Here is a 27,125-nt window from a genome sequence, read left to right on the forward strand (position 1 = left end):
TTTGACCTCTAGGAATTCCACCAGGTTGTCATGGTAAAGAGCCAAGAAAGATCACTTTGTGGTTCTGGGAATTTGAGGTGAAAACTAATCATTGTGAAATATGCTCTGAGTGTTCTCCATAACAAAAGCCTACTTTTTGGATGAAAATAGTCTGCCAAAACCACTGCCAAAATCACCTGAGGGAAAAGCATTTTCCTGACTCTAACCCAGCCTACCCCCTACTCCTAGCCTACCCCCTTATCCTCAGCCTTCCTGTATCACTTAAGGGATGTAAAAAGCTAAGAAACAGTTGTGAAGGACACAGGCCAGGGATACAGGCCCACTAAAAGAACTGAAATGTAATCATAAGATTATAGAAAGCTTCCCCCCTTCAGTGTTTTACAACCATACCAACAGGACTCTGTTTAATAACAGTGAGTTAAAGCTGAAATAACTGCAAGATGCAGACTCTATCAAAGAATTTCTTAGAAAAGTCCAAAGAAAATAGGGTAGACAAAAAAAGGACACTATAAAAGTTTTAAGCCTCTGGAACGCACAGCCATAGCAAATATTAAACAAAGCCCATCTCCTAGCTGGACTAATATAAATCCTCACACTAAGACATACTCACCTTACTTTCCATTACCTGACACACCATTTTTTTTTTTAAAGAAACATTACAAGTCATGCTAAAAGGCAGGAAAAAGTACGATCTGAACAGACAAAGCAAACATCAAAAATCTGACTTGAGTATGGCATAGATTTTTGAATATCCTTAACCAAAATGCTTGGGGACAGAAATGTTTTTAGATTTTGGAATATTTGCACTATGTTTACCAGTTGAGCATCCCAAATCTGAAAATTCAAACTCTAAAATGCTCCAATGAGCATTTCATTTGAACATCATATCAGCACTGAAAAAGATTTGAATTTTGGGGTATTTTGAATGTTCAGATTTGGGATCTCAACCTGTATCAGACAGAGACTTTAAAACAACTATTAATAATAACCAAAGGACTATAATGCAAAAAGTTGACAACATTCAGGAACACATGGATTAAGTAATCAGAGGAATAATATCCTAAGAAATCATCAAAAGGAAATCCTAGAAAGCAGAAATACTAACAGAAATTCGGAATGCCTTTGATGAACTCACGAACAGACCAAGCACAGCTGAGAATAGAATCAGTGAACTTGAAGATAGAAAAAAAATCAGAAAAGAACATCCAGATACTGTGAAACAATTTTAAAAGGTATAATGTATAGGTAATTGGAGTACTAGAAGGAAAAAAAAAGAAACTTAAGTAAAGAAATATTTGAAGTAAAGAAAGCTGAAAATTTTACAAAATTAATTGCAGACACAGTTCAGAGAACACTAAGCAGGATAAATAATAAGAAATATATAACTTTATATATTATGTTCAAGCTGTAAAAAATTGAAGACAAGAAGAAAATCTTGAAAGAAGCCAGAGGGGGCCAGGTGCTGTGGCTCACACCTATAATTCCAGCACTTTGGGAGGTCGAGGCTGGCAGATCACTTGATGCCAGGAGTTCGAGACCAGCCTGGCCAACATGGTGAAACCCCATCTCTATTGAAAATAGAAAAATTAGCTGGGCATGGTGGTGCATGCCATAATCTCAGCGACTTGGGAGGCTGAGGCACGAGAATCACTTGAACCCGGGGGCTGGAGGTTGTAATGAGCTATTATCTGTAATGAGCCCACTGTACTCCAGCCTGGGTGACAGAGCAATACTCTATCAAAACAACAACAACAACAACAACAACAACAACAAAAACAAAAACAGAAAAAGAAATATACCTTGCTTAGAAAGGAGCAAGGATAAGGATTACAATGCACTTTTTATCAGAAACCATGCAAACAAGAGTAGACTGGAGTGAAATATTTAAAGTTTTGAAAAAATAAAACCACCAACTTTGAATTCTGTATCCACCAAAATCATTCTTCAAAAGTGAGGGAAATATAAGGACTCAGACAAATAAAAAGGAAAATTATATAGGTCCAGAAACTTGGAACTACATCAATAAAGGAAAAACACTGGAGAAGAAATAAATGAAGGTAAGATAAAATCTTTTATCTTTCTTATCCTTAATTTATCTAAAAGATAATTGTTTAAAGTAATTATAGTAATAATTTACTGAATGATTATAGCATGCAAATAAGTGAAATGAATGATAGCAATGTCGTTGGAAATGGGAAGAGGAATTGGGAATAATCTCTTACAAGTTACTTCCCCTACAACTGAAATGGTAGACTACTATTTTATGTTAAACTTAGATTCATTAAAAATATATATTGCAAACTCTAGGGCAACCACTGACTTTTTTTTTTTTTTTCAAGAAAAGAGAGGAGATAAAATGGAGCTAAATAAAATTCTCAATTAGAAAAAGCATAAAATAAAATGATGGGGAACAAATAACAATAATGCAAATAATAATGCAAATAATAGAAGACAGTTACAACATGGTAGATACTAATCTAACTTTATCAATACTCACTTTAAATGTAAATGATCTGAAATACTACATGTTCTCACTTATACATGGGAGTTAAACCTTGGGTACTCATGGACATAAAGATGGCAACAGTAGACCAGGGACTACTAGATGGGAAAGGGCGTATGAGAGTCGAAAGGCTCTTGGGTACTATGCTTAGTACGTGGGTGATGGGATCATTTGTACCCCAGACCTCAGCATCACACAATATACTCAGATAACAAACCTGCACATGCACCCCCTGAATTTAAAATAAAGGTTACAAAAGAAAAAAAAGCAAAAATTAAAGTAAATAAATAAATATAAATTATCAGAATACACCTCTTAAAAGACAAAGATTGTCAGGGTGGATTTTTTTAAAACCACTACCATATGTTATCTACAGGAAAGCCACTTTAAATATAATGGCACAGATTGGTTAAAACTAAAGAGATGGAGAAAGATATGTCATTACACTAATCAAAAGAATGCTGAAGTCGCTATATTAATTTCAAACTAAGACTTCAGAACAAGAAAACATGTCAGAGATAAAGAAAGGCCTTAAATAACAGCAAAGGGGTTGATTCTCCAAGAAGACATAACAATCTTTTTTTGTTTTTTGAGACAGAGTCTATCTAGCTCTGTCGCCCAGTCTGGAGTGCAGTGGCACGATCTCGGCTCACTGCAAGCTCCGCCTCCCGGGTTCACGCCATTCTCCTGCCTCAGCCTCCTGAGTAGCTGGGACTACGGGCACCCGCCACCACGCCTGGCTAATTTTTTGTGTGTGTTTTTAGTAGAGACGGGGTTTTCACCGGGTTAATGGTCTCGATCTCCTGACCTCGTGATCTGCCCGCCTTGGCCTCCCAAAGTGCTGGGATTACAGGCGTGAGCCACCGCGCCCTGCCAAAAATCTTTAATGTGTATACAATTAACAACAGAGTATAAAAATACACGTGGCAAAAATTGATAGAACTGCAAGGAGAAATAGACAATCTACTCATAACAGAAGACTTCACTACACCACTTTCAGTAATTGATAAATCAAACAGGCCAGAAAGTAAGGATATAGTTGACTTGAACAGCAGCATCAATCAACTGGATCTAATTGACATTGGTAGAATACTTCTTCCAACAGTAGCAGAATAAACATTCTTTTCAAGCTTACATGGAAAATTCACCAAGATAGACCATATTCTGTGTTACAAAACACATCTTAATAAATTTAAAATAATAGAAATCATATAAGGATGCTCTGAGATCACAGTGGAATTAAGCTAGAAATCAATAAAAGAAAGACAGATGGAAAATACCAATGTATTTGGAAATTAAACAACACACTTCTAAATAACACATAGGTCAAAGAAGTCTTAAGGGCAATACCTTGAACTGAATAAAAATGAAAATAAAATATTAAAAAGGATGGGATACAACACAAGCAGTGCTTAGAGTGACTTTTTTTTTTTTTTTTTTTTTTGAAACAGGGTCTCACTCTGTCACCCAGGCTGGAGTACAGTGGCATGATCACAGCTCACCATAGCCTTGACCTCCCAGGCTCAAGTGATCTTCCCACCACAGCTTCCTGAGTAGCTGAGATTACAGGTGCCCACCATCATGCCTGACTATTTTTTGTAATTTTTGTAGAGACGGGGTTTTGCCATGTTGCCCAGGCTGGTCTCGAACTCCTGGGCTCAAGTGATCCACCCACCTCAGCCTCCCAAAATGCTAGGATTACAGGTGTGAGCCACAGCACCTGGCTTAGAGTGACATTTGTAGCATAAAATGCAAATAATTAGAAAAAAGAAGGATCCAAAAGAAATAATCAAAGCTTCTGACTTAGGAAAATACAGAAAGAACAATTTAAGCCTAAAGCAAATAGAATGAAATAATAGAAATTAGGGCACAAATATTCAAAATGACCAATGACATTGCTATTCCTTTAAGTAATCTAATCAAGACAAAAAAGACAAAAATTAACAATATCAGAAATGAAAGAGGGATCACAACTACTACTGTTCTTATTGACATCAAAAGAATAATGAAAAAACACTACAAACAACTCTATGCCCACAAATTTGATAACTTAGATTCAATGTACCAATTTTTTGAAAGGCAAAAACTAAAGAAGAAAGAGATAAGTTCATTCAAGAAGAAAGAGATAATTTTAATAGTCAAAAGAACGCAGAAGGCAACTGAAAGAATTTCCAATGACTAAAGGTGGAACAATTTTAACAATAAAATCACTAGTGTTGAATTATGACCAAACTATAATATATTCAAACTATAATATACCGAACTATAATAATGTTATGTAATATACTCATGAATGTTTATCCATGAGTCTATACTGATATAAGACATTATTAAATAAATAAATAAATGGACTAAAAGGTAAATTCATCATGCAGATAAATTCTAAATAATTTGTGTATATTCTCCACCCTAAATGAAGTGAAGCATAACTTTCCATAACTTAAGTATGAGTTGCTCATAGTGACATCTTTCCAAATAATACAGTATGGAAAGAGGGAATGAAGACAGTAACTTTACAGTGAAGAACCCTTATAAATATTCCTTCAGCTAGGTGATCAAGATTAACATCAACAATTATGTCATCATGTTGATAGTATGTACCCTTTAGGTGTGATGAAAAGGGTAACATACTTCTGTGATTGTTCCCAAAAGACTCATCCTCAGTTTAATCATGAGAAAAAACAACAGCCAAATCACAACAGAGTCATTCCACAGATTACCTGATCAGTACTCCTTTAAATGGTCAAGGTCATCAAAACCAAGAAAAGTCAAGAACTGTCACAGCCAAAAGGAGCTAAAAAGACAAGACAACTAAATGTAACATGGTATCTTGGTTCATCTGCGCTGGTGTAACAAAATACTTATTTCACGCAGTTCTGGAGGCTAGTAAGTCCAAGATTAAAGCCACCAGCAGGTTACATGCTGGGCGAAGACTGCTCTCTGCTTCCAAGATGGCATCTTGTTGCTGCACTCTCTGGAGGAGAGGAATGCCATGTTCTTAGAAAAGCAAAAGAGCAAAAAGAGCCTAAACTACTTGCCTGCAGCTCTTAAGGCACTAATCCATTCATAAGGGTAAATAATAATGTATCAACATTTGTTCATTAGTCATAACAAATATACCATACTAATGTAAGATGGTAATAATAGGGGAATCTGTGTGTGTATGTGGTTGGGGGGAAATGGGAATTCTCTGTAGCATCTTTGCAATTTTTTTTTCTTTTCTTTTCTTTTTTTTTTTTTCGGAGACAGAGTCTCACCCTGTCGCCCAGGCTGGAGTGGAATGGTGCAATCTCAGCTCACTGCAACCTCTGCCTCCTGGTTCAAGCAATTCTCCTGCCTCAGCCTCCCAAGTAGCTGGGCTTATAGGCACTTGCCACCACGCCCAGCTAATTTTTTGTATCTTTAGTAGAGACGGGTTTTCGCCATGTTGGCCAGGCTGGTCTCAAACTCCTGACCTCATGATCTGCCTGCCTCTGCCTCCCAAAGTGCTGGGATTACAGGCGTGAACCATCGTGCCCGGCCTGCAATATTTATCTAAATCTAAAACTGTTCTAAAAAAGAAAGTTTATTTTTAAAATAATGACTCTTCAATGCTTGGCAATCTTACTCGATGAAAATTATTTTCCTTTGAACATGGTCACAAGTCAAATATTATTTACTCAAGTTGTTCTATAAAAGAATAGGGACTGTATTAGCTTCCTAGGGCTGCCATAACAAAGTAACACAAACTGAGTGGCTTAAACACCAGAAATTTATTGTCTCACAGTTCTGGAGGATAGAAGTATGAGATCAAAGTGTTGGCAGGGTTGCTTCTTTCTGAGGGCTGTGAGAAAGAGTCTGTTCCATGCCTCTTGCCTCGCTTCTTGTGGTTCGCTGGCAATCTTTGGCATTCCTTGGCTTGTAGATTCATCACCCTGATCACTGTCTTCATCTTCATATGGCATTCTCCCATGTGCATGTCAGTCTGTGTCCAAATTTCCTTTTTATAAAGATACCAGTCACATTGGATTAGGCTGTACCCTTATGACCTTCTTTTAACTTGATCACTTGCAAAGACCCAATTCCCAAATAAAGATCACAGTCACAGGTAATAGGATAATACTTTCAACATCTTTGGTGGGGAGACATTACTTAATCCATAACAGACACAGTCTTTGAATCCAAAATGTCCATTTGTTTATCTAGAAAGTCACCTCACTCACTGTATGCCTCATAGGAGAGTGAGTGCTTGGATAGTGCTAATATTTTCTAACAACACTGTAACTTATATTTACTGTGAGTGACCTGGAATTAACTAACTGGGCCTTTAATAAAGTCAATCAGATTTCAGGCTTTACTACATTTGCACTGACACCATCATAACTAAACCTATAGATATAACTTTCAACTACTTCTTAAATTGCCAAGAATTTTTAAGCTCAAATGAGGTTACACTGGACTTGCATATGCATATTTTTCTCTTCTTGTCCCTGTTCTACCTCTTCATCTTCCCCACTTTCAACTATATTAAAAGACAAAGTGCCCAAATATGTTCATAAAGCACAGAAATGGGCAATCATGAATAATTTTTTCAAAACATAGTTCAAAGAAATTAGGACTTCCCAGCCAAGCCCTATGGAGTTACTATGTAGCGGCTTCTAGGTGCATTCTATAGAGTAGATTATGGACTCCTCAACCAACCAGATTTATAAACTCACTTATGTGGACATTTACCGTATTCCCCTTCTGGCCATAAGTACTATAAATAAGTAAAACATGCATGTTAGACAGTATGTTAAATGTTACAAGTGTTTGGGAGAAAAATAGGGCATAGAAATAAATATGAAAGGATGTCAGACTGTGAAGTTTTAGGGCATCCAGGAATGGTCTCGCAGAGAAGATAACTTTGGATTAAAGGACAAAACAGAATAAGGAATTCAGATACATAGCAATCTGCAGGGAGACAACTGATGATGTTCCAGGCAGAGGGAACAACTCAAGTGAAAGCACCAAGAAGGGAACATGCCTGGAATGTCCGAGGCCAAGGTAGCTGGAAAAGAGAGAGTAAGAGGAAAAATGTTAATAGATGAAATCAGAGAGATATCAGAGAATCAGGTTATTTAGGTGATTGTTTAACATAATGAGTATTTTGGCTTTTACTCTAAGTAAAATTCATTAAGCTATTTTCAAAAGGGACAATAACACAATAACAATTAGGTTTTCTGCGTAGAGAATAGATTATGGGAGACTTCTCTCCAGGCAGAGGCAGAGAGACCAGCTAGAAGCTGGCGAGAGAAAATGGTGGTTTAGACCACAGTGTCAGCAGTGGGAATAGGAAGACGTTATTAATTTGGGATATAATTTCATGCACAACAAAAAGAATTTGCTGATGCAATGGGTGTAGAGTGTGAGAAAGAGAGAGTTTAAAATGACACCAAGATTTATGGAATAATTGAATTGTTATTTAACTGAGATGGAAATGACTGCAAAAGAGCTAAAAGTTTATTAGAGAGAGGTAGATATGAGGAGGCAGTTTGGGACATGTTAAATTTGAGATGACTCTTGGATTTTCAAGTGGCTATTTAGGCTCTGGGATAGTTGAGTCCAGGACACAGAGAAGAAGTCCAGGCTGGAGAAATAAAGTTTTGATCCATTAGCATACAGATGATATTTCAAACCATGAGACTAGATGAGATGACCTAGAAAACGTGTAGACAAAAAAGAGAAGTGGTCCAAGGATTGAGCCCTGGATATTTTATTATTTCTCTAATGTTCTTTCTTTGTATTTTCTGCAGACTCATCTCCACCTTAACCAACCATTAATGGTTGGCATTGCTCTACTGTATGTCAAAACTTAAAATGCTACAGTAATTGAAACAGCATGGTATTGGTTTATGAAGCTATAAATAATCAAATTAATAGGATCAATAGCCCATCTGCAGACTGATATATATATATATATCTCCACAGACTGATATATATATATATATGTACATATGTATATATATAGAGAGAGAGACGTGATTTACAACAATAGTGGTGCTATAATATTGGGGATATGGTGGTGTGGTGGTGTTTTTAACAATGTATTGGGAATACTTACAATGCAAAGAAACAAATGACAGAAGCTCGAACCCTGCTTTACATAATACCCAAACATCAATTCCATATATATTAAAAATTTAAATGTGCAAAGGAAAATAACAAAGCATCTAAGAGATAATATAGTAGAATATAGTCATAATATCTCTACAGGCAAAAAATTTATTAAATGGGAAATAAAATTATTAACTTTAAGAGAAAGATTGATAAATCAGGTTATATATAAAAACTGGACATTTCTGCTCATTGAAATATACCATTAAAAAAGTGAAAAGGTGCCAGGTGTGGTGGCTCACACCTGTAATCCCAACACTTTGGGAGGCCGAGGTGGGCAGATCACCTGAGGTCAGGAGTTTGAGACCAGCCTGGTCAACATGGTGAAACCCCCTCTCTACTAAAAATACAAAGCTTACCCAGGCATGGTGGTGCGTGCTTGTAGTCCCAGCTACACGGAAGGCTGAGGCAGGAGAATTACTTGAACCTGAGAGGCAGAAGTTTTAGTGAGCTGAGATTGTGCCACTGCACTCCAGCCTGGAAGACAGAACGAGACTCTGTCTCAGAAAACTAAGTAAATAACTAACTAACTAAATAAATAAAATAAGTGAAAAGGCAAAAATACTAAGAGGGAAAACATACTTTCAACACATATTGCTGGCAAAGAACTTTTTTCCTGATTATATAAAGAACTCCATATGTGAATAACAAGAAGGCAGACAACCCAATAGAAAAAAGGACAAGACAACTGAAAAGGCACTAAACACACACACACACACACACACACACACAGAATGATAGACAAATATCAAGTAAACACACAGAATATAGGAAAAGATATTCAGCCTCATTAGTAATGAGGAAACTGCAAATTAAAACCACCTATAAAAAAGCCTAAATTTTAAAATATCAGTAATCAATATTAGGGAGATCGGGTTGTATACTGCTACACCACTTTGGAAAAAATGTGTCTACTAAAGCTGAAAATACACGTAGGTTATGACCTTGTAATTCTACTCTTTAATATACACCTAAGATAATGCAAAACATTTATATTAAGAGATATGCATAAAAATGTTCATAGCAGCATTTCTTACCATAGTCAAAACTAAAAACTACTCAATGTCTTTAATAGTAGAATTTTTAAACAACTTGGGGAATATCCATGAGTGCATGGAATAATGTTGAGTGAAAGAAGCCATATACGTATATATATATGTGTATATATATATACACACACACACATATATATACATATATATACACACACACATATATATACATATATATGTATGTATAGTATGACTCAATTTAAATTTAGTTCAAAAACAGGACAAAAGGAAATGTTTAACAATGCCAGCTTAGGTGGTATAAACAAAAGCAATTACCTACCATTCATAGTAATGGTAACTTTGAGAGGCAATGATTGAGAGGGGACACAAAGGACACTGACAATATTTTATTTGGTAGTCTTGAGGGTTACACAGGTGTTTGCTTTCTGACAAACAATTGCACTTTCAGAAAAGTAAAAAAGGATTGAATTCAAGAACTGAAAGATAAGATAAAGCAAATCAACTACTGATTTTTGGATTTGCTTTTGTGCTTAAGGAAATTTTAGGAAATGGTGGAGCACTATAACAGAAACAAAAGAGGGACAAAGCAGTATAATTATTTTAGACCAAGGAAAAGGATTAGGGAGAACAAAAAGTTTTCATCTCACTTGACAATCTGATTGACTGGTATTCTGATTGAGTTTGGGACCATTCATGAGCAAAGGGTAAAAGAATTCTGTGATGAATTATTAATATCTATTAGTAGATATTTGTCATACTTGTCCTAGGTTGCAGAGTTCTTAGTAAACAGATTAGCTCCAAATCCCAAAGAAAAGTGAGTTTGGGCAGGGAATGGTTCAATTAAGTCTGGGCTTAAAAAGAAGCCCCACATGCTGGGATATAAATTTAGCCTGCATTTTACCTTCTGAATTAAAATAGGTCGTGTGTATTGTGAGTGTCAGGGGTGTGCTGGTGGTGAAATGGAGTGGAATGTGAGGTAGAGAATGATTTCTCAGAAATAGGAAATCATTAAGTATTTACCCAGCAAAGAAGACAGGTAATATAAAATTGATGTGAAGCACAAAGATTTTTCTTAACACAGTCTTTTTACATTTGTATTGTATAAGTGCTATTGATTTAAGATTCATTGGGAAAAAAATGTGAAAATATTGAAAATGACACCAACTTGGAACCAAAAGCCTTAGTTTCTAATTTCAGTTATGTCACTAGTTAAATGTGTGAATTTGTGCAAATCACTTTTCTTCTCTGGACCTCTGCTGCTTTACCTGTCAAGTTAGCAATTAGAACAAGCTGGCCTCTGCATTTCCTTCTAGCTCTAATAGACTATAATTCTATGATGGAGACAGTTTGATTAGGTGGAAAAATCATGTGCATCAGTGTCAGGCCTTTGTGACTAAGCCTCTCTGAGCCTCATTTTCTCATCTGTAAATTAGGAGTGATCATATCTACATCGTTTGATTGTGAAAGTCAAAAAGAGATGAAATTGTCAAGAGCTCAGCCTAGCACCTGGAACTTAGTGAGCTTCCCAAAATAGTAAATTGTAATTAGGGCTAAAATACAATTTGCATGAAGCAAACCTATTTCAGATTCCAAGAATTTTCCTTTTTTTCTGATCTCAAAACAATCAGTGTCTTGGTCAACTGTTTTGTAATCCATTATCTCTTCCATTTTGGGCATTGCTTTTATTTTTTAAATATTGCTTAAATATAACATTACTAGAAAAGATAATAGTGGCCATTTACCTATCACCAACTATGTGCCAGTCACTGGGCTGGGTAATTGCATATAATCCTCATAGCACCAATGTGAGGTAGATATTTCCCTTGCTTCAAAGTTAGGGCCAGTCATATTTTATTCGATATTCCCATAGCACCAAGCACAGCACCTTGAACAAAGTAGACTCTCATTACACATATTTTTGATTGACCGAAATGTGGCAGTGAGTCCCCTCCCTCTCTCTCTAATGTTTGTAGTTATTTGATTTATAAGAAATCTCTGTCCCTGGCTGTGGTCAGCTATTGAATTTATGTGTGACAAGAAAACCATAGAGTTTGGCAACTGTGCGGTGATAGGTGATGTGTGAATCATTTGGGGGAAGAATGAACATTTTATATTCAGACCTCGAATACCTGGGTCCTATGGTTAGTTAATCATGTCTATGGAATGCATGACTGAGCGGACAGGTTCAAAGGTAGGGGACTTGAAGCCACTCCATTGTGTGTTTCTAGATACCATCTTATTACCCATTGGTAATATTTTCTATAGTCACTGCTCAAATGTATGAGACAAATACAGTCTAGGGTTTGTTCTTCTTAAAAGAAATTCTATAATGTAGGAAGCAAGGTCCAAACTGGAAGGCCCAGGACATTGTGACCCGTCAAGAGGTTAGAATATTCCCCCAATAAGTCACATCAGTCTGATGTGATACAACCAGAAAACTGCATGGGTTGGCACACAATGAGAGACTCCTGGGGACACGTCCCTAAAAGTAGCTCCAAGGCAGGAATTAAAAATGGTTCTGGAAGCTTTTGAGCAACTGAGTTAGCGGGACCAGAGCTGGCAGACATCACAACAGGCCATCGTTCCAGATGCTGCTCCCAAAGAGCACCCCCAGTGTCCAGCCCAGGCAGTTCCTCCTCAAGTAATTAATCTTGGCCTCCTTAAGTTACCCCCAGGTTCCCAGTGGATGTTTTTCTTCACTTCCCTATGAAATCACTTGAGACTAGGTGCTGGTGGGTGTGGGGAAGTAGTATGGTAGGCATTGAACAATTCCAGTTTCACCAGTGGGAGAAATGGCCCTGTAAATCCTTTCAAAGGGCGCCCACCAAGTCCTTCAGAAGGAAGGGGCAGCCAGTGACATGAATACGATTATTGTAGTAGAGCAAAATGTGTGACTCACCAGAATTCTGTTAAACCCAGCAAAAGGGAATGCCACAGTTAACCTATACCCCTGGGGAGCACTAAACCTGAAGCAGACTTATTAATTAGGTCTTCTGAGGGGCACAGAAAAAGGGGAGGAGGCCTTTTAAGTCAGAGACAGACAGAGCTCCATTCTAACCAATTCCTTTCCATGGGGGCAAGTCCTGTATCTTTTTTTTCTTTTTTTTCCAAACCAAACAGTTTGAGTTACATGTTCACAAGGTCCCTGTTGTGCCAAAGAGCATTTTCAATTCAAGTAGAACAGAAAAAACGTTTGTAAAATGAATCAGTAGGTGGAGCTCTTTCTTTTTATTTATTTTTCAATCCAAGGTCCCATTATTATTGAGGGACACAGAGCTTCAAAATGAAAAGAAATAGGCATTTTAAAAATGAAAACACATATACAACGTGCTTTCCTAATTGAAATGGTATATTGCGAAATCATTACTGTCACAGAACATTTGTGTTGCATGCGAATGCTGAAGCAAAGAAAATATATAAACCTAAATTGACTTTAGCAATTTGAAAGTGATAGTGGACATCTGTGTTCAATAAGTTTTTGCTGGTAACTGGTGTTTAATATTTCATGTCAAATCAAGAAGAGTGATAGAAGGTTTCTGAACACAGAGATGGCTGGCATTTTTGCAGCACAGCCTGCCCTTTGTCATACTCACCATAAAGAAACCTGCTGTAGTGAGGGTTGAAACTGCACCAGAGTGACTCCTTTTTTGGAACTTATATAAACTTCCAGAATATACTGTCTCTATTTTCTTTTAGAAAGATGTCTATAAGAAAAACAGGTTAAAGGACTTTCAAAGCTCATTATTTATTTAAGGGAAAAAAGGGTGTGTGTGTTTTGGGGATAGGGAGCTTTTGGAAGAAATTACAGCAGAATAAATCATCTAGAACAAATCTTACCTTTGTGTTTTCGTCAATCCTGATTCCTTTCTAGTCAGTGTGCAGTGATGTTAAGGAACTTGGTTGCCAATAGAAACATGCCTTCCTAAGTCTCACAATGAGGGCTAGATTGGATTTTAATGTTTATGTAGTTGGGCAGGGTAATGGTGGAGAATGGAGAGTAGGGAGGAAGAACTTTTTAAATAACTTTATAATTTCTTTTTCCACATCATGTTAAATAGGCAATCTTGACTCTAAATAGAACATTTTGTCTTCGTAACAAATGTGATGAAAGGAAAAACTGCGGGGAGGGGGACAGCATTATTCTTTGAGCTGGCCACAGGATTAGCACTTAGTCCTGAAAAGGGTCATGTTGACCTGATTGTCATGTTAAGTCATGCTGACCTTAACATCTTCCATTTAGTTCTCTAACACAGAGGCTGGACCCTTGAATCTGCTTTGAGCATTGTATAATAAAGGTAAAATAAGAAGACCGACAGACTTTGAGGTACTACAGATATCAAGAAACAGTTTATGTTTATGTTGATATGAAGAAGTGTATATCTGAGCAAAGGAGTGCCCCCTTCCCTTCTCCGATGGTAGAACCAAGAATATGGTCCTGGAATGACCAGAAGCAGACCAAGAATATGGTCCTAGAATGACCAGAAGAGGATAAACAGGTACATGTTCTTTTTTATCCTAAAGTGATTTTTTTTTTCTAGTGAGAGAAAAGCAAGTTGCTGAAAATATCCAAAAAACTGGAATGATTTGCCTGTGTGCCTAAAGTCATCTAACTTAGGTTCAAAAATAGAAAGAAATAGCAAGTTGTGTATTTTATTTTTTAGAGATGGGCCCTCGCTGTCTCCCAGCTGGACATGAATGCCTGGGCTCAGGTGATTCTTCTGCCTCAGCCTCCTTAGTAGCTGGCACATGCTACTGCACCAGGCTGATTTTAGCAACTGTTATAGTTTGAATATGTGTTCCTGCCCAAATATCATGTTGAATTGTAATCCCCAGTGTTGGAGATGGGTCCTGGTGGGAAGTGATAAGATCATAAGGGTAGTTTTCTCATGCATGGTTTAGTACTATCTGCTTGGTGCTGTTCTCATTATAGTGAGTGAGTTCTCATCAGATCTGGTTGTTTAAAAGAATGTGGCACCTCCCTGCTCGCTCTCTCTCTTGCTCCTGCTCTCACCATGTGATGTGCTAGCTCCTGCTTCATCTTCCACCATGATTGTAAGCTTCCTGAGGCCTCCCCAGTAGCTCAGCAGATGCCAACATCATGCTTCCTGTACAGCCTGCAGAGACTTGAGCCAATTAGACCTCCCAGTTTCAGGCATTTCTTTATAACAAAGAAAGAATGGACTAGTACAGCAACATAGGAGGAAACAGAGTAGATGAAAATAGTAACAACGTGCTTAGTGATGTGATAGAGTCTAATAGTATACTAAGCTAATTTTGCACCCCAAAATATGTATCTACAGGCAAACGTTAGGCACATAATAAATCACACTGAGAAGCTCAGCAGATGCCAGCATCGTGCTTCCTGTACAGCCTGCAAAGAAGTGAGCCAATTAGACCTCCTTTTATAAATTACCCAGTTTCAAGCATTTCTTTATAACAAAGAAAGAATGGACTAGTATAGCAACATAGGAGGAAACAGAGTAGATAAAAAGAGTAAGAATATGCTTAGTGATGTGGTAGAGTCTAATAGCATACCAAGCTAATTTTGCACCCCAAAATATATATCTACAGGCAAACATTAGGACATAGTAAATCACACTGACAAGTTTTAAAGAAATCCTTTCTTTGTTTCAAAATAGCATTAGCCAATAATATGACGTCTTGCACTATGATTTATGCTTTGCAAAATTATAATAATTTTGTCACTTGTTCATCATAATATCCCTATGAGTATCAAGGAAGTGCACATATCTTCCTTGTTGAGACACAGGAAAGAAGTAGTTTAGAAATGAATTGTGCCTAAGATAACATGGAATCTTTGTGGGTATATTTGTCCAAAAAGCCAAGCAGCATGGCCATGGCTAGAGCCAGGGGCCTCATGGCCACAGTTGAATAACCTGTCTCTTTTCTCTTAGAGCAGGAAGCTACTGTTGTCCACCAGACTTGGGCATTCAATGTGCAGCATGCAGGGGACCAAGCTAATCCCCCTGGCAGTTGTTAAATCAGAAAAATGCAGATAACATACATGGGAAAGTGTAGCCTTCTCTTTCTACAGCTGCCAGGGTGATCTGCCTTGGGGCTTAGTCTGTTTCCCATATATTCCTTAAGTAAAATCCCAGCTATTGTGGCTAGTTAAAAGGGTGAAAGAAAAAAGATGTCATCACTCAAATGTTTCCCATGTAGGGTATGTTTATTAGTCATCAGTCTTATATATCACCATTCACTGGAAAGGTCCACATTTACAGTTACCATCAGCCTCTTCATTTTCTCCAGTCTGAAACTAAGCCTGCGCCATTTAATGCCCCCATAAGCATCCATTTGTGAGCCATTGTGGCTCCTTGCCAAGTCGTTGTGGCACTGAAGTTAGGGGTATAAACAGAGCATTATAGTACAACTACAGAAAATGATTTTTCCAGTGACATATCAAAATCCCCCATCTGCCTCTTTATCTTCAAAGAGAATCTAGTGCCTTACTGTACCATCATTCGGAAAACTGATTCTCATTTTATTAGGAGCCCACTTTAGCTACCTAACTGCAAATTAGCATCATCTGCTGCATGTAAAAAAGATCTGCTTCTCAGCTGTTAGTTACTGTAACTTATTTTATTAATAATCATTTGTGTTCTTTTCAACTTTAGACATTAACTGTCTTTTAAATCAAAATGAAATGTGTACTTGGCAACTTCTGACTCAAGCATTTGGTTCCCTGTAAATCCTGGAAATGACAGTGTGCACTTTTCCTCTGGTGTACCTCTTCAGAAACCAGAGTTATGCAAAGATGGACACTTAAGAACTAGGCAGCCCTGTCTCGCAAAGCCTCCCCAAGTTCTGGGAAGCAGTGGCATGTTGAAAATGACAGGAACGGAGCTCTTAATCGCATGGAATTAAGAGTGTGTGTGTGTGTGTGTGTGTGTGTGCGCGCTCATGTGTGTATGTGTATGGTGAAGCAGGCCAAACAAAGACCCGAGTTTCACTTCCTAACAATCTTAAAAAATAATTTCCTAGAATCCAACATTCTTCACATTTGTATATACTTTCAGGATAATGCATGGTTTTTTATTCTGATTTTAATAGAATCATGTTTCTCACCCTCGTTGTCTTACTCAAACTTTGTAATTTATGCAATTATGCATTTCTCTTCTCTAAAATGCTCTCTGAGCCAATTAAAAAAAATTATTTTAAATTTCACTTTTTCTGACTCCCACTCCTTACTCCCAGTACAGATACAGAGAAAGTGGGCACACTATTAATTAGCCATTGCAAGTGTCAGAGCTCCTTCCCATTAGATTCTCTTAATGATCCATCTGGATAGATAGGAAAGGTGTCATACCCTAATTCACAGAAAAGGAAACTTGGGCATAAAATTAAGATTTGCCCATTGCCGGAGCTGTCCATGAGCATTAGGAGTCTGGAATCCTAACTCTTAATAAAATCTATAATGATAAACAAAGCTGCTATATACCAAACAGTGTACCAGGAAATGTCATCAGCGATTGCATTCCTTATCTCTTTGAATCCTCAAAAAAAAAAAGCCTACAGTAGATATTAGAACTCTCATTTGAAATATGAAAAAGTAGTTTTCAAAAGATCATAAAGCTAGATAGCAGGAAAACCAGGAAACAAACCTGTCAACCCAATTCCCAAACTTTTGGCATAACCACTTTGCTTTCTAGTCTCCTATACCTTCAGTCTGCAATGCTAATGTATTAATTATACTAGTCATTAGTAATAACACTGCTGACTTTTTCTTGAGGTGTAGGTATTTTTTATTTTCTGGGATTCTTATAAATATTACTTTAGAGAAATAAGGGCTGATTGTCACTCACAAAGAGCAGGGTCTGGCCATATCACGCAGTGAGAGCAGAAAGGCAAGGTCATATAAGAACCAGGTTGTAAAATGAGATCAATCAGTACACGATATCTGGTTTAGTGGGATTGTTTGTTGTGCATTCTGTTCCCCACTAAAAAGAATACAGTGAAGTACAGATTCTAATAAGGAGGGAATAGACTGATGACTCTCTGATGTGTGTTAAATGCTACTTGTCATGATGACATTATCTACCATCTGCCCTTCACATTGTGAAAGACTAAGGGACTAAGGGTGAGATGGAAGACAGATCCCAAGCTGGGTAAAGACTCTTTTAACTTTTCATCACCATGAATCCTGTCAAAACACCCATCTCATTGTCATTTCCTTAAACAAACCTGTTTACTTTTCATTTAATCTGTCAGTGGAGTTTGCCTTTTCTTTTCCGGATCTGATTCCACATCTACAAACTACAGTTCACAGGTGTGATTCCCCAAGCATCCTTCTACACAGGGAGAAATAGGATATTATCTTGTTTCTTCACAGCCGATATAAAGAGCACAGCTTCAAAGAAGGCCAAACACCCTTCAAAAACTGCTTTACCATTACCTTTATTACTTATTTTGACACAATATAATTTTTAAAAATTGTGTTAATTCAGATGTGAAGCCTTAGGTCCAAAGCCAATGCACCTCTAAAGGGTGAAGATGACTTTCTCATTACCAGGACAATAGGTCTGAGAAAGTGGTAACAAAATTCTAATGATTTTTAAATATAAATGTTTGACAGAATTTCTAAAAGAAAAATTTTGAAAACAGAAAGATCTAATGACATAACTGCAGGAATGAGTAGCTGTCTTACGGTTTTAGAAACATATGATATATATTAGCATGTAATGTTGTATTATCTATGCATATCTTTCTCAGTAAGCTGAAAGCTGTTTAAACAAATCAACTTTATTGAAGTATAATTTATACATGATAAAATGTTCCTATGTAACCATCACTGCAAATATATACAGTTGTCCCTCCATATCTGGGGAACATCTGAAGAACAGGATGTTCTTCAGAAACCAAAATCCTCAGATGCTCAATTCCCTTAGACAAAATGGTGTAGCATTTCTGTATAAACTACACACATCTTCCCATACACTTTAAATAATCTCTAAATTACTTATTATGCCCAATGCAATATAAATGCTATGTAAATGGTTGTTAGGCTGTGTTTTTATTTGTATTCTTTTACTGTTGTATTGCTATTTAGTTTTTCAATAGGCGGTTGGTTGAATCTGTGGATGCAAAACCTACAGGAGGGTTGACCGTATGTGTATACCCTTGTAACTATCACCACAGTGAAGATTTAGAACATTTCTATTACCCCAGAATATTTCCTGTGCTCTTCCCAGTAATCTGCACCCTATTCCCAACCACTAATGTGATTTCTATCACTATGCATTAGAATTTCATATAAAATGAATATATAGTATGAAGTCTTTGTTTCTGGTATGATTTGCTCAGCATAATGTTTTTCAGAGCTACCCATATTGTTGCATATCAGGAATTTATTCGTTATCATTGCATACTATTTATTTGTATGGATTCCCATAATCACCTATTGGATACTTCATTTCCAATTATAGAATGAAGTTGCTGTGAAAGAACTTTGTGTGGACATGTCTGTATTTTTCCTTTTTTGTCAAGTTTTAAAATTATTTTTATATTTTTCTTTGTTTTTAATTTTTGTGGCTACATAGTAGGTATATATATTTATGGGCTACATGAGATGTTTTGATACAGGCAAGCAATATGAAATAAGCACATCATGGATGGAGAATGAGGTATATCCATCCACTTAAGCACTTATCCTTTGAGTTACAGACAATCCAATTACACTCTTTATTTTAAAATGTACAATTCAGTTATTATTGACTATAATCACCCTGATGCACTACCAAATTGTATATCTTATTTATTCCTTCTATCTCTTTTGTACCCGTTAACCATCCCCCCGCCCTCCCCAGCCCCCAGCTACCCTTCCCAGTATTTTTTCTTTTAGGTAAATTACTAGAGGTGGAAGTGCTGAGTCATGTGGTAAGGGTATATTTAACTTTATATGAAACTATACAAATGTTTTACAAAGGGATGTACAATTTTACATTCCCATAGTTCTCCACATCCACATCCTTGCCACTACCTGTGGTATGTAGCCTTCTCATATTGGCTTCCTTTACTGAGTAATATGCTCTTAAATTTCTTCCATGTATTTTTATAGCTTGATAACTCATTTCTTTTGGGCACTGAATATTTATTGTCTGGATGTACCACAATTTATTTATTGACTTACCTACTGAAAGTGATCTTGGTTGTTTCCAAGTGTTGGCAATCATCAGTAAAGCTGCTAAAAACATGTGTGTGAAGGTTTTTGTGTAGATAATATGTTTTCAACTTGTTTGGGTAAATAACAAGGACTGTAATTACTGGATTTTAAAGTTAGAGTATTTTTAGTTTTGTAATTTGAGCTGTTTCAGTGGTGCGTAATGGTATCTCATGCAGTTTAAATTTGCATTTACATGAGAACGAATGCATTTGAACATTTCTTCATGACTTATCACCATTTATATACCTTTGGTAAAACTTTCAAGCCTTTTACTCATTCTAATTGGATTTATATTCTTTTACTATTATATTGTAAAATACATATTATTCTCAGATATACGTACAGTGAAGATTTTCTGCCAGCCCCTGTCTTTCCTATTCATTTTCTTCATGGAGATTTTTGAATATTAAAACATTTTAAATTTTGATGAAGTCAGATTTATCAACTTTTTATGTTTGTGCTTTTTGTATTCTAGAAATCTTTGCCTTTTCCAAGGTCACAAAGATTTTCTCTTATGCTTTTTTTTAAGAAATTTTTATAGCATTGGCTTTTATATTTAAATCTATTGTCCATTTTGAGATAATTTTTACATGTGGCTGAGTTAAAGACTGAGGTTAATTTTTATTTTCCATTTGGATATCCAGTTTTCTGACATCATTTGTTGAAAAGTCCAACCTTTCTCCATTGAATTACTTTGGCACCTTTGTCAAAAATCAATTGACTATGTATGCATCAGTCTATTTTTAGAATCTCCATTTTGTTCTATTGAACTTATTGCCTATTCTTTTGCCAAGACCACAGTCTTATTTAAGATAACTTTATAATAAGTAAATCTTAAATTCACGTAGTTTAAGTTCTCCAACATTGCTGATCATTTATAACATTCTGTTGGTATTTCCAGATAGAGCTTTTGAATTTTCATATGAATTTTAGAAAAATAGAAGAAAAACTTCTATTTTTGTAAAAAGCCCCTGGGATTTTGATGTAAATTGAATTCAATTTACTCTTTAATTTCAACAATGTTGAGTCTTTCAACAATCTATGAATATAATATAATTGCTCCATTCATTTCGTTCTTTAAAAAATGTTTTATATATTTTAGAGTATAGCTTTTACCCACATTTTTAATAGACTTTATTTTTTAAAGCAGTTTAGATTCACAACAAAATTCAGCAGCTTTCCCACATAACCCCAACCTCTACAAACACACAGCCTCCTCTATTATCAACATTCACCACCTTAGTAGTTCATTTGATACAATTGATTAATCTACATTAAGACATCATTATAATTGGAAGTCCACAGTGTACATTAGGGTGTATACTTGGTGTTTTACATTCAGTGAGTTTGAACAAATGTATAGTGACATATATCCACCATTATAGTGTACAAAATAGATCCACTGGCCTAAAAATACCCTTTGGTCCACCTATTTATCCCTCCTTCCAGTCTTATTTCTGGTAATCACTAATTTAGCTTTGCCTTTTTCAAAATGTCATATAGTTGTAATCATGTGGTATGTAGTCTTTTCATATTGGCTTCCTTTACTGAGTAATATGCTTTTAAATTTCTTCCATGTATTTTTATGGCTTGATAGCTCATTTCTTTTGGGCACTGAATATTTGTTTTCTGGATTACCACAATTTATTTATTGGCTTACCTACTGAACATGATCTTGGTTGTTTCCAAGTGTTGACAATTATCTGTAAAGCTGCTAAAAACATCTGTGTGAAGTTTTTTGTGTAGATAATGTTTTCAACTTGCTTAAGTAAATAACAAGGACTATAATTACTGGATTTTAAGGTAGGAGTATTTTTAGTTTTGCAAGAAGTCATTAAACTATCTTCCAAAGTGGCTGTACCACTTTGCAATGAATTTCTGCCAGTGATGAGTGGGAGTTCCTGCTGTTCCACATCCCTGTTAGCATTTGGTATTGTTTGTGTTCTGGATTCGAGCCATTCTAATAGTATGAGGTGCTATATCACTGTTGTTTAATTTGCATTTCCCTGTTAACATATTATGTGGAGCATCTTTTTATATGCTCATTTTTCATGTATATGTCCTCTTGGGTTAGGTGTCTAAGTCTTTGGCCCATTTTTAAACTGGGTTATTATTGAGTTTTAAAAGTTCTTTGTATATTTTGGATAATAGTGCTTTACCAAATTTGCCTTTTGCAAATATTTTCTCCCAGTCTGTGGCTTTTCTTTTCATTCTCTTAACTTTTATGAAGTAAAAATTTTTTTATTTTAATGACATTCGGCTTATCAATTCTTTATTTTATAGACTGTGTCTTTGGTTTTATATCTGAGAAGCGATCACCTAACCCTAGCTTATCTAGAATTTTCTTCTGTTATCTGCTAGAAGTTTTATCGCTTTGTGTTTTACTTTTAGGTCTGTGATTCATTTCAAGTTACTTTTCATAAAGGGTGTAAGGTCTATGTCTAGCTTAATTTACTGCATGTGGATGTCTGTTTATTTCAACATAATTTTTAAGACTATCTTTTCTCAATTGTATTGCCTTTAATTCTTCATCAAAGGTCATTTGACTATGTTTATAGTATGTGGGTCTATTTCTGGGCTCTCCATTATGTTCCACTGATCTATTTTTCTATTATTTTAATAATATAACACTGTCTTGATTACTATGGTTTTATAGCAGGTAGCATCAATCCTTCAACTTTGTTCTCCTTTCATATTTTGTTGGCTATTCTGGGTCTTTTGCTTCTTCATCTAAACTTAATACTCAGCTCAATATCCACAGAATGACTTGCTGGGGTTTAGACTGGGTTTGCACTGAGCCTGTATGTCAAATTGAAAAAAACTGTCATATTGACAATATCATTTTTCTGTTTATAACATTGGAATATCTCCATTAATTTGGTTCTTTGATTTCTTTCATCAGAGTTTTCTAATTTTACTCATGTAGATCTTGTATACACTTTGTTAGATTTATACCTGAGTGTTTTATTTTTTAGAGTGCTAATGTAAATGGTATTGCATTTTTGGTTTCAGGTTACACTTGTTTATTGCTGAGACATAGAAAAGTGATAGACTTGGCAGGATGCAGTGGCTCACACCTGTAATCCTAGCACTTTGGGAGGCCAAGGTGGGCAGATCGCTTGCACTCAGGAATTTGAGACCAATCTGGGCAACATGGTGAAGCCCCATTTGTACAAAAAATACAAAAATTAGCCAAGTGTGGTGGCACATACCTGTATTCCCAGCTACTCAGGAGGCTGAGTGGGAGGATGGCTTGAGCCCAGGAGGTGGAGGTTGCAGTGAGCTGAGATTGCACCACTGCACTCTGGCCTGGGTGACAGAAGAGTCAGACCTTGAAAAAAAAAGAAAGGAAGAAGGAAAGAAGAAAGAAAGAAAGAAGGAGAGAAAGAGAGAGAAAAAAAGAGAGAGAAAGAAAGAAAGAAAGAAAGAAAGAAAAAGAAAGAAAGAAAGAAAGAAAGAAAGAAAGGCGATAGGCTTTTGTAAATTAATCTTCTATCCTGCAACCTTAATATAATTGCTTATTATTTCTGTGAACTTTTTTATTGGTTAAGTCTCAAATTTTCTACATAGACAATCATGTCATCAAAGGCAGTTTGATTTCTTCCCTTCCAATCTGTATACCTTTCATTTCTTTTTCTTGCCTTATTGCATTCCATTGTTATGTTGAAAAGCTGTAGTGAAGGAAGACATTTTTTCCTTGTTCTTTATCTTAGTGGGAAAGTTTTGAGTTTTTCATCATTAAATGTAACGTTAGCTGTATATTTTTGTAGACATTTTTAATCAAATTGAAGAAATATTTTACCCATATTTTATTAAATTTACTCTTAAATTGTATTAGTCAGTGTTCTCTAGAGGGACAGAACTAATAGGATAGGTGTATATATGAAGGGAAGTTTATTAGGAGAACTGACTCACATGATCACAAGCTGAAGTCCCACAATAGGCTGCCTGCAAACTGAGGAGCCAGGAAGCCAGTCCAAGTCCCAAAACCTCAAAAGTAGGAAAACCGATAGTGCAGCCTTCAGTCTGTAGCCAAAGGCCTGAGACCCCCTGACAAATCACTGGTCTAAGTCCAAGAGTCCAAAAGCTGAAGAACTTGGAGTCTGATGTTCGAGGGCAGGAAGCACCCAGTGTGGGAGAAAGATGGAGGCCAGAAGATTTAGCCAGTCTAGTCTTTCCACATTCTTCTGCCTGCCTTTATTCTGGCCACGCTGGCAGTTGATTAGATGGTCCCCACTCAGATTAAGGGTGGGTCTGCCTTTCCCAGTCCACTGACTCAAATGTTAATCTCCTTTGGCAACACCATCACAGACACACCCAGGAAAAATACTTTGCATCCTTCAATCCAATCAACTTAACACTCAATATTAACCATCATGTAAGTACTCTATGTTTTTGATGCTATTGTAAGCGCTATTTAATTTCAATTTTTATTTGTTTTTGCAAGTATGTAGAAATGAAATGAATTGTGTAATTAATCTTAAATTCTGAGTATTGCTAAACTCTCTTACTAGTTCAAGTAACACTAGCAAGTAATTTTCTGGATTCTTTACGAATTTCTAAGTTTTCAAATATTCCAATAAAAAGGTTTATTTTCAGTCTTAGTGTCTTTTATTTTTTTTCTTGCCTTACTTAAGTGGCTGGGGCTTTTAGTACAATGTTGTATAGATAGTGACTTTTTCCCAATCTTACGTAGAATGATATTAGTCTGTCATCCGTGCATATAATGATAGATGTAGATTTGTCTTACATGCCTTTTATTGGGCTGAGAAAGTTCCCATTTACTCTTATGTGTGGTGCTTTTAATTATGAATGGCTGTGGAATTTTGTCAAAAGCTTTTTCTATATCTATTATGATAATCATTAGGGTTTTCTCTTTTATTCTGTTGATATGATGAATTGCAATGATTGCTTTTCAAATGGTAAATCATGCTTGAATCACCGAGATAAACCCTAACATGATGTATTATCTATTTCAAAAGTGTTAAACTTGATTGGTTAAAATTTTGTTGAATTTATTTTATTTTATTCTATTGTTTTGAGATGGAATTTTGCTCTTCCCCCAGGCTGGAGTGCAATGTCATGATCTCAGCTCACTGCAACCTCTGCCTCATGGGTTCAAGTGATTCTCTTGCCTCAGCCTCCGGAGTAGCTGGGATTACAGGTGTGTACCCCCACGCCCAGGTAATATTTGTATTTTTAGTAGAGATGGGGGTTTCACCATGTTGGCCAGGCTTGTTTCGAACTCATGACCTCAGGTAATCCGCCTGCCTCGGCCTCCCAAAGTGCTCGGATTACAGGTGTGAGCCACTGCGCCCGGCTTGTTAAACATTTTAATGTTAATGTTTATGAAAGTTTCTGGTGTGTCATTTTCTCAAAAAGTCTTTGGCTTTGGAATAAATTTACTAGTGAAACTATATGGTTTGGGAGTTTACTTTTTTAGAAGGTTTTTAATTACAAATTCAATTTTTTAATAGATACACACCTATTCAAATTTTCTATTTCTTTTTTAGTTGACTTTGGCAATTAACAAAGCAGTTTATTTCTTTGAGGAGGTTAAAATTATTGCCATAAAGGTACTTACAATATTCTCTTATTACTCTTTAGTAACTGTGATGATGTCACATTTTCCAGTTCTTATGTTAGTAGTCTGGGTCTCCTTTATTCTTTGATTATTCTAGCTAAAGATTTATCATTTCTTTAAAGTGTTTATCAAGATTTCAAAAATCCTATTCTTGCTTTAATTACTACTTTTTTTTTTTATTTTTGTCCTCATCTATATTATTTCCTGTCTTCTGCTTACATTGAATTTATTTTCTAATTTATATGTTTAAAGTGAAAGCTCAGATAATTAATTTTGCAACTTGTTTCATTTCTACACAAAAGTTTTTTAAAGCTATATTTGTTCTTCCTAATGGCAGTGTTACCTGCATCCTACACATTTCGGTATATCTTAAATATATATATATATATTTGCTTAATTCGAAATATTTTTAAATTTCTGTTATGGCTTATTTCTGACCGTACATATATAGAAGTGATATTTTGTTTTGCTTTATACAAATACTTAGCATTTTTCATATATTTTTCTGATATTTCTCATCTAATTTAATTGTAGTCAGAGAACATACTCTGTTTAATTTCAGCCCTCTTAAATATATTGAAACTTATTTTGTAGCCTAAAATATGGTATATCTTGGTGAATGTTTCATATACATGTATAAAGAAATGTATATTCTGCTTTTCTTAGGTGAATGTTTTATAAATTTTATTTATGTCAAGTGGTTTTTAATGCCATTTAGGTCCTCTCTATCCATTCTGGTTTTTGTCTACTTGTTGTATCAATTACTAAAAGAACAGTGTTTAAGTCTCCAACAATAATTGTAGATTTGCCTGTTTCTCTATTCCATTCTGTGAGATTTTATTTAATGTGTATTAAAACTCTAATACTGGATTCATATGTGTTTAGGATTGTTTTCTCTTCTCGATTGGTCGACAATTTTATCATTACAAAATATATCTATCACTAAAATATTACATAGTTTAAAGTCTATCTGATCTGAATTTAGTCACTCTAGCTTTCTTAGGATTACTATTTGCATGGTATATATTTTTTAATTATTTACATTTAACCTTTTTGTGCTATAGGTTTTTAGAGTTAGTTTTTATAGGCAGACTTTTGTGTCATCTGATAATGGTTATATTTTAATTGGAAATTTTAGGGCATTTATTTTTAATGTAAGAGTTTATATGGTTGCATTTAAGTCTACGTTATTGCTATTTGTTTTCTTTTAAATTCATTTTTTATTTACTCAACTGTTTTCCTTTATTTCTTGCCTCCTTTTTGATTAACCGGGTATGTTTTAGGGATTCGTTTTATCTCTGCTGTTGGCATATTATTTATAAGTCTCTGTTTTATTTTCTAAGTGGCTGCTTTGGGATTGATTGACAGTATGCATATTTTTGCTAGATATAGAATTACAAATTGGTAGATTTTTGGGGGGCCAAGACCTTGAGTATGTTGTTCCTATTTAGTTTCTAGTAAGAAGTGTCTTGTTATTTTTATCTTTATTTCACTTTAGGTAATATGTCTTTTTTTTCTGACTACTTGTAAGATTTTCTGTTTATCATTGCTTTTCAGTAATTTAATTGTAATGTGCTTCTGAGTGTTTATGTATGTATGTGTTTCCCTTGATTGCACTTCATTAAGCTTTTTATATCTGTAAGTTTACAGTCTTTATCACATTGTGAAAACTTGGAAACATTATTTCTCAAATAGTTATTATATCAT

At 35.6% G+C, this 27,125-nt stretch overlaps 1 long non-coding RNA gene across 1 annotated transcript in view; it reads left to right on the forward strand.

Moving 5' to 3' along the window:
• Positions 1–26,288, forward strand: part of LOC129397469 (uncharacterized) — a 53,802-nt gene extending 27,514 nt beyond the window's left edge. The window contains exons 2-3 of the long non-coding RNA XR_008624930.1: positions 13,892–14,147; positions 24,901–26,288. This is a non-coding gene — a long non-coding RNA (uncharacterized LOC129397469). The remainder of the gene's footprint in view (positions 1–13,891; positions 14,148–24,900) is intronic.
• Positions 26,289–27,125: the final 837 nt, after the last annotated feature.

Source organism: Pan paniscus, chromosome 2, assembly GCF_029289425.2.
Source record: "Pan paniscus chromosome 2, NHGRI_mPanPan1-v2.0_pri, whole genome shotgun sequence".
Lineage (NCBI taxonomy): Eukaryota > Metazoa > Chordata > Mammalia > Primates > Hominidae > Pan > Pan paniscus.